The 8,169-nt window shown below is 44.4% G+C and overlaps 1 pseudogene; it reads right to left on the reverse strand.

Moving 5' to 3' along the window:
- Nucleotides 1-4: 4 nt before the first annotated feature.
- On the reverse strand, nt 5-504 carry LOC102771706 (annotated as a pseudogene).
- Nucleotides 505-8,169: the final 7,665 nt, after the last annotated feature.

Here is an 8,169-nt window from a genome sequence, read left to right on the forward strand (position 1 = left end):
GGGGGGCCGCGAGGTTATCGGCAGCGTCTGTGTCGAGGTCCAGCCTCCAGTACGCTTCACACAGAGGCAGATCGTTAGCTTCGCGGAGACCGGAGCTGGACGAGTAGTACGCCTCCGCCAGTTGGTAGAGGTCGATGGAGATCTCGCCCGCAGGGCGGTGAGCTTGCGGTCGCACTCCTCCTCCAGCGCCCGGAGCTGCTGGTTGCGCTGGTTGATGGCCTGGTTCACCGACGGGAAGTCGTTCAGGATCAAGAACTGCTTGAGGTCGGTAACCAGCTTCATCAGGGACTCACCGTCTCGGACGATGTTGGAGGCTCGCACGTGCATCTCATAATTGTCCTGCTTGCCTTGGGTGGCCGTGGAAACTTGGGTCTCATCCTCAATCTTGGCGGTCTTGATGATCTTGGTGAAGTTGTCCATCATTGACTTGATGTCCTTGAGCTGCTTGTGGTAGGACTGCAGCAGCGTCTCCTTGCTCTGCGTCAGGGCTCTCTTCTGGGCCATGGGCGAGCCTCCCTCCGTGCAGGCTGTTGGGGTCCCCAAAGATGTGGATGGAGTTGGCGAAGAAGGAATGACACGGAGACAGGGTTCACTTGATCAGCATAGCGAGGTTCTCTCACCAGGTTCTGTCCAGGATCTCCAGCCAAGTTCTGTTATTTATTGTCTTGTTACATCTGTATTTATACCAGTTGATTTTAATCCTGTCAATTTCTATTCCAAAGGTTAGGGCGTTTCTTATCTTCATTCCAGGGAGTAAAGATTATGTGGCTTAAGGGTGATTGTTCATAGTTAAAGTGATTAACTACCCGCCTGGCATTTAGTTAAGGGGTTTATTCCCTCCCTAACTTCAGGGAAAAATCCCTACCTGGGGAAACAACCTCAGAGAGGTGACCTTGGCACCCTCAGAGAGCGCCAAGAAGGTGAGCAAACATATTATGAACAGTATGCCATATATGCCAGGTCCCTTGAAACATATGCTGTGCAGATGTTTCTTCCCTGCAGCGACTGTGTCAAGCAGCAAGGATGGACCGGCTTCTGGCAAATTCCCCCTTTTTTATTTTTTTTAAATGATAGCACATGAAAATCAACGGCCACCTCTCAGACTGGGTTGTTTAAGACTTGGAAGAAGACTGACAAGCAATGATAGCGAGCATAGCTATAAACATAGTGGATGGAGCGCAGAAGGAGCCTTGTTCCTGTAGAAGGTTGCTGGCCTCTTCAGTCAAGGGATTTCAGCTGTCCTCAAGTCAGGGGTTTGGTTGTCCTTATTGATCTGGCTAGCAGGCAGCATCATTGGTGATGGGCTTCCCGAAGCGAGTTGAAGGCCTGCATCAAAGGGTCCATCAGGGCCGTGCTTGATGAAGAAGGCAGCATCCTGACACAGCCCTTTCCTTAAGCTGCCCCTTTCCCTGTGGTCCAAGGTAGAAATGGGAAACAAGTCCTTTTGCAGTGAGAGGGCAGCTGCTGTCAGCCAGTCTCTGTCTTTACCTGGGTCCCGATCTGAGCTAGGTGTGGGAAGCGAAGCAGCCATGGGGGCAGGAGACCTCCCTCATAAGGGGTGAGGGTTTCAGGCCACTGCAAAGTTGGGAGGGTGAAGGTCTGTGCCCCACCTCTATTGACCCCCAAGTTGTCTTCTCATGGTCCCTCTGCGACTGTGCCTGTCTTAGGTTGTTCCTTCCCTGAGGAATCTTACCCATCTCTGGCTAACCAGCCATCCTCTGGGGCCAAGCAGGGTGATGTGAGGGTTGCGAATGAGTGAGGGGCAGCATCCTCCTGCAAGAGGTTCAGTTCTGTCTCCTTGGTAGCCTATGCCCCTGTGGCCTCCACACCCAGCACCTGCCTTGGGATCCCCTCGCCTGCTGGCGGGGCCCCAGCATTGATCACATATCTTGGGGAACCCAGGTTTCTTCTCCAGAGAGGGCCCAGCTCGCACCATTGGGCGAGAGACAGATCCATGGTACCAGCCACCACGAGGCCTCAACCTCAGTGTGAACAGAAAGCCCAGGCAACAGCTGTGGGCAAACGGACTGTGGGAAGACACAAGGGCAAGAGGGGCCAATACTGGACAAAGGAGAGTCCCGGGACAGGGCTTTCTCAGCCCAGGATGTCAGGCTCTTGACACAAGACAACTCGATGTATGGGGCATAAACCAGACACCCCCAGTCACAGCAGAAAAGGGAGGTGCCCTTCCTGGAACAGTAGGGTAGGGTGATTCTGGAAAAGGCTGTGTTCAGGAGAGAAGGAGAAAGGCCAAAGAACCCGCAAACAAGTAGTCAGATTAAAAAAAAAAAAAAAAGGAAAGGAGATGTGGGACAAAGCTGGGACATATGGACAGACAAAAAGGAGGCACATGTGATCCTCCCAATGGACAGGTTGTTCCAGCTCAGGGCTGCACATCTGCTGCAGATGGGCACTGTTCAGGTGTGCTAGGGTGAGAAAGAGACGGAGGGCGGTGAGACATAAGGTTGGACTAGACGGTCTGGAATCCACACAGGTGAGTCTGTGTCCTAAGGGTCCCTGTTCGGGCGCCATCTGTTGGGGTCCAGCCCCAGCAGGTCCAGAGGTCCCCAAAGGTGTGGACGGAGTCAGCAAAGAAGGAATGACACGGAGACAGGGTTCAGTTGATCTGCATAGCGAGGGTCTCTCACCAGGTTCTGTCCAGGATCTCCAGCCAAGTTCTGTTTTCAGAAATTTTTTTATTATTAATTTTAATCTCTTTACTTGTTATAGGTGTATTCAGATTTCTTGTTGTGTCAGTTTTGGTAGTTTGTGTCTTTCTTGGAATTTGATCTAGGTCATCTAGTTTGTTTGTTTTCAAATTATAAGAGGAAGTTTATTTAGATAGTTACAGAGGTTGTAGAAGTGAGCCAGCTGGGCTGCATAGGCGCAGGAAACAAGTTACAGAAGCAAAAGAGGGGCCCTTGAGCTTAGGAGTGAGAAAGGCAAAGGTAACATGCTTGGGGAGAAGAAGAGGAAGAAAAGAAAGGCATGGGTGTGCTTCTGCGAGGGAGAGCGTGCCTCTTCTAGGTTATCTAATTTGTATAGTCATTTTTATTTCAATCTTTTTGGTAGTAATGTTCCCTCTTTTACTCCTGATTTTAGAAATTTTAGCCTTCTCTTCCCTCTCCCTGCCTTGATTAGTCTACCAGTGGTTGGCAAACTGTGGCTCGCGAGCCACATGCGGCTCTTTGGCCCCTTGAGTATGGCTCTTCCACAAAATACCGACTTCTGCGCATGGGCCACGAAGTTTCAATCGCACTGTACGTGCGCACCCACACATGGTATTTTGTGGAAGAGCCACACTCAAAGGGCCAAAGAGCCGCATGTGGCACGCTAGCCACAGTTTGCCAACCACTGGTCTAGCCAAAGGTTTGTTGATTTTGTTCATCTTTTCAAAGATTAACTTTTGGTTTCATTGATTTCTCTCTCTTTCCTATTCTTTATTTCACATATTCCTATTCTAATTATTAGGGGAAGAAATAGAATATTGGGGTCTAGTTATAAGAAATTTTTTTTTAAAAAAATATGGAACACTTCACGAATTTGCGTGTCATCCTTGCGCAGGGGCCATGCTAATCTTCTCTGTATCGGTCCAATTTTAGTATATGTGCTGCCGAAGCGAGCACATAATTATAAGAAATATTAATCATGCTCTGTTAACCATGATTGTTCTGTTCTGATTAGAAAAAGCACATTCTAACCTGGCTGAAAGTTGCATGCCCTGGGACATAGGAGCTAACATTGAAATGTAATCCATCCTCCTTTTCTGGGAGCTGTCTATCATTATGGAAAATTTTACAACCTCGTGGCTGAAACAGTCTAGTCCTAGAAGCACCTACCCTTTGCAATCCACCCCCCCACACACACACACACATACACTCCCCCCAGTCCCTATTGCCTGTAACCATCATAACTTGCCTACTTTCCCATGCCTGTAATTCTTACTTTCCAATGTAATCTTTGCCCCTCTACCCAATATAAGCAGCTGGTTCATGAGGAGGGTAGAACAGATTTTTGTGGATGACCTGCTGCTCTCCCATCCTGCTGGCATTATTGGAATAAACACTCATATATGATTCAACCCTGTTTCTCTTCTGAAGTAGCTCAAGTAGTGACAGGCAGCCCAGACCCCTTGGTTGTCCTGTTACATAATCAGTATTATATCCTTCCTTCTGCTTCCTTGTCTTTTTTTTTTTTTAGTTTCTTAAGGTGAAAGGTTAGGCTGTTGTTTTAAGGTCTGCCTTTTTAAAAATATATAGGAATCTATAGCTGTAAAATTTTCTGCATCTCCCATGAGTGTGATATGCTGTGTTTCATTTTTCATTTATCTTGAAGTATTATCTAACTTGCCCTGTGCTTTCTTCTTTGACTTAATTTTTTTAAGAGTGTGTCGTTAAATGTTGACATATGTGTGGATTTCCCAAATTTCCTTCTGTTGTTGATTTCTGATTTCACTCTATTGTGGCTAGAGAACATACTTTGTAAGATATCAGTCCTTTTAAATGCACTGTGCCTTATTTTATGGCCTAAGATATGGTCTATTCTGGAGAATATTCTATGTGCACTTGGGTTATTATACACTTTGCTGTGATTAGATGGAGCAGTCTATAGATGTCAGGGCTAGTTAGTGTACAATGTTGTTTGAGTCCTCTTTTCTTTTTTAATGATTAATCCCGCTATCTTCTGGCAGCACCTCACCCTAGTATTCGATTATGCTTGGTTATCTGAGTCCAGAACCTCCATAGAGAGGGACAGGTTTATAACTATTGTTTATACAGTCTTTGATACAATTCCCTTGTTTTTGACTTCTTTCCTTACCCCCACTGTTGTGGTACCCGGTGCTTCACGTTCCTGAGCCTTTCTGGGGTTCTGCTTGGCTGATTGGCTTGCTTCTTTTTACCTTCCCCTTCAGTAAGCATTTTCTATATTCTGTGTAGTCAGTTACCACTGATCTATCTTTGCCTCCAAACTTAAAATATGATGGTTCTGGGTTACAAATATCACCGGCAGAGTTTCCTTTTTTTATTTTTCATTCTTGTTTTGGAACAATTTCAGAAAAGGAAGGAGACAGGAACATCTTTAATCTACCATCCTAAAACTGGAAGTTTTTCTGAATAATGTGGTTTATTATCTCACTGGATAGTTTCAACTACAAACTGCTGCAATGATTTTGATATCTTTTTAAAAAATGTTTTTAATTTATTGACTTTTAAAGAGAGAGAGAAACATGAATTTATTGTTCTATTTATTTATGCATTCATCGCTTGCTTCTTGTATGTGCCCTGACCAGGAGTCGACCTGCAGCCTTGGCATATCAGGACGATGCTCTCAAACTGAGCTATCCGGCCAGGGCTTGATATCTTTTGACTTTTATATAAAATAAAGTTTTAGTCACTTTGTGCTATCCAAAAATGTGAAGAAATATTCACAAAAAGATGGTTTCTCTTGGCATCTTAGGCAAGTTACATTTTGGCTGTGCTGTCTGTTGGCATTTTGGTGTAAACAGTATTAGCCTCACTTTTCTGTCCTAAGATGTTCTGTTCTTTACATTAACAGAAGTAGAAGCAATTGTTCTCCTCTACTCCAAGAATGATTATCTCTTAGTAGCAGGTGGAGTGATTCATTCTTCTGTACTCTTAGAGGAGATTTTATTATTTGTGGGGGATAGAGTATGAGGAAAAGAGAGCTCCAGCAATGTGTCAGGTATTACACATTATGGGCTAGTATAAAAAAAAAGGAACCTCTTCCCTCACTGCAATTTCAAAGCCTGGAAGTAACACCCCACATCTAAGGCTCTGAGAAATCACATTATTCATACCAAGAACCATGATTCACATGAAGAGAACAAAATGGAATTATCAAAAAATAGATTCTGTAGATCAAGCTGTAGCAAAAATATCTTCTGACTTAGCTTATAAATTGCCTGTATAAAAGATTTAAAAAGTTGGCTATAATTTCAGGAAGGACCATTCCTTCCCTTCCTCCTTGACTAAATAAACTTTATACTTCTCCCATGCCACATTCTTGTAGGTCAAGGTATTTGGAAAATGGCTTTTGCCATGAGGTCTCCTCCTCTTTTTTTCCTTCTAGTCCTTTAAAGAATGAAAGTTGTTTAAATATACCTTGTCTTAGTTGTGCTCATTTAATTGGTCACCTTGAATTATTGAGCACTGGTCATTTTTATGCTTTGTATATCGACCCACTTATTTTTAGTATCAATGATTATAATAACCTGCATAGTGGGTTAGAAGGGTTTCACATTTGATGGAATTTGAATTCTTGCCAAAGCTATTATTTGTTTCCAATATGAGCAATATGATTTCAGCACTTTTACCTAGACAGTTTTTCTCCTTTTATTGATTTACTGCCTCTCCAAGAGCAATACTTTTTTTAGAGAGTAGTAAATAGAAAAGGCAATTCCAGTTTGATAACTATTACTGAATTACACACACACACACACACACACACACACAGTATTGAGTGCCTAATGCAGTGGTCGGCAAACTGTGGCTTGCGAGCCACAGCCACATGCGGCTCTTTGTCCCCTTGAGTGTGGCTCTTCCATAAAATACCACGTGTGGGCATGCACATACAGTGTGATTGAAACTTTGTGGCCCATGCGCAGAAGTTGGTTTTCGGAAAGGAGGTACACAAAACAAGTATACAAGATGAGTGTGGATGGGGGAGTTGGGAGGGGTCAATCTCAGTGAACATACCTCAATCAGATTGAGGACGTTTTTAGCAAAGGCCAGTTTAGGAGTACCCTTATTAAGTTAATAACAATGTACCCACCTATATAGTTTAAGTTAAAAATATTTGGCTCTCAAAAGAAATTTCAATCGTTGTGTTGACATTTGGCTCTGTTGACTAATGAGTTTGCCGACCACTGGCCTAATGTTCAAGGAACTGTGCGAGATGGGGTTTAGAGATGAAGGGAGAGGAAGAGAGAAAGAACATCAATGTGAGAGCACCACATGGATCGGCTGCCTCCTGCACGCAGCAACCTCCTGGTGCATGGGACTACCCAACCAACTGAGCCACACCAGCCAGGCATGTGCAAAGCGTTTTAAGGGATTGAAAGATGAGACTGTCATATGCTTTCCGCTGCAAGTAACAATGACAGAGACATGTTATGAAGACATTATTAAATATAAAGTCTTTTCTTATTTTGCTAAAAAGTAATCCAGAGTAAGGCTAGTGGATCACTGATGCCTTTTAGCTTTCTGCTTAGGCATCATCAATGGGTTGACTTTTTTCTTCAGGAATAGACATTAATATTCACAAGATGTCTGAGCTCTAGATATATTTTTAAAAAATATATTTTATTGATTTTTTACAGAGAGGAGGGGAGAGAGATAGAGAGTTAGAAACATCGATGAGAGAGAAACATCGATCAGCTGCCTCCTGCACATCTCCCACTGGGGATGTGCCCGCAACCCAGGTACATGCCCTTGACCGGAATTGAACCTGGGACCTTCCAGTCCGCAGGCCAATGCTCTATCCACTGAGCCAAACCGGTTTCGGCTAGATATATTCTTATATAAACATATCCAATGGCAGATAAATGGCAGTTTTTCCTCATCTATCTTTTTTCATTGGGGAACAAAATTTATCTTAGAAGTCTCTGGGATATTTCTTTCATCTGCCACTAGCTCACATAAAGTTAGGTGCCTATGTCTTAACTAAAGGGAACCTGGGAAAGTATCTGTCTTTTTAAATACATATTGTGGAAGTGTGTGTGTTGTTGTTGTTGATAGTGTCTGACACAAGGAATATGATAAAATCTCAGTCCTCTTTTAAGAAGCTTTGTGTCGCCTGTCTGGTGCTCAGTGGTTGAACATTGACCTATGGATGTCATGGTTCAATTCCGGGTTAGGGCATATGCCTGGGTTGCTCCTGCAGGAGGCTGCTGATCAATGATTCTCTCTCATCATTTGCTGGGATCCAACCCCAGCAGGTCCAGGGGTCCCCAAAGGTGTGGATGGAGTCGGCGAAGAAGGAATGACACGGAGACAGCGTTCAGTTGATCAGCAGCCTTGCCAGGATCTCTAGCCACAATCTCCAGCCAAGTACTGTGTCCATGTTCTCTTGCTAGGTTCTCCAGCCAGGTTCTCCAGGTTCTCCAGCCAGGTTCTGTAGCCATGCTCTCACACTAGGTTCTCCAGCCCG

The sequence above is a fragment of the Myotis davidii genome, unplaced genomic scaffold, assembly GCF_000327345.1.
Source record: "Myotis davidii unplaced genomic scaffold, ASM32734v1 scaffold169, whole genome shotgun sequence".
In the NCBI taxonomy this organism is placed as follows: Eukaryota; Metazoa; Chordata; class Mammalia; order Chiroptera; family Vespertilionidae; genus Myotis; species Myotis davidii.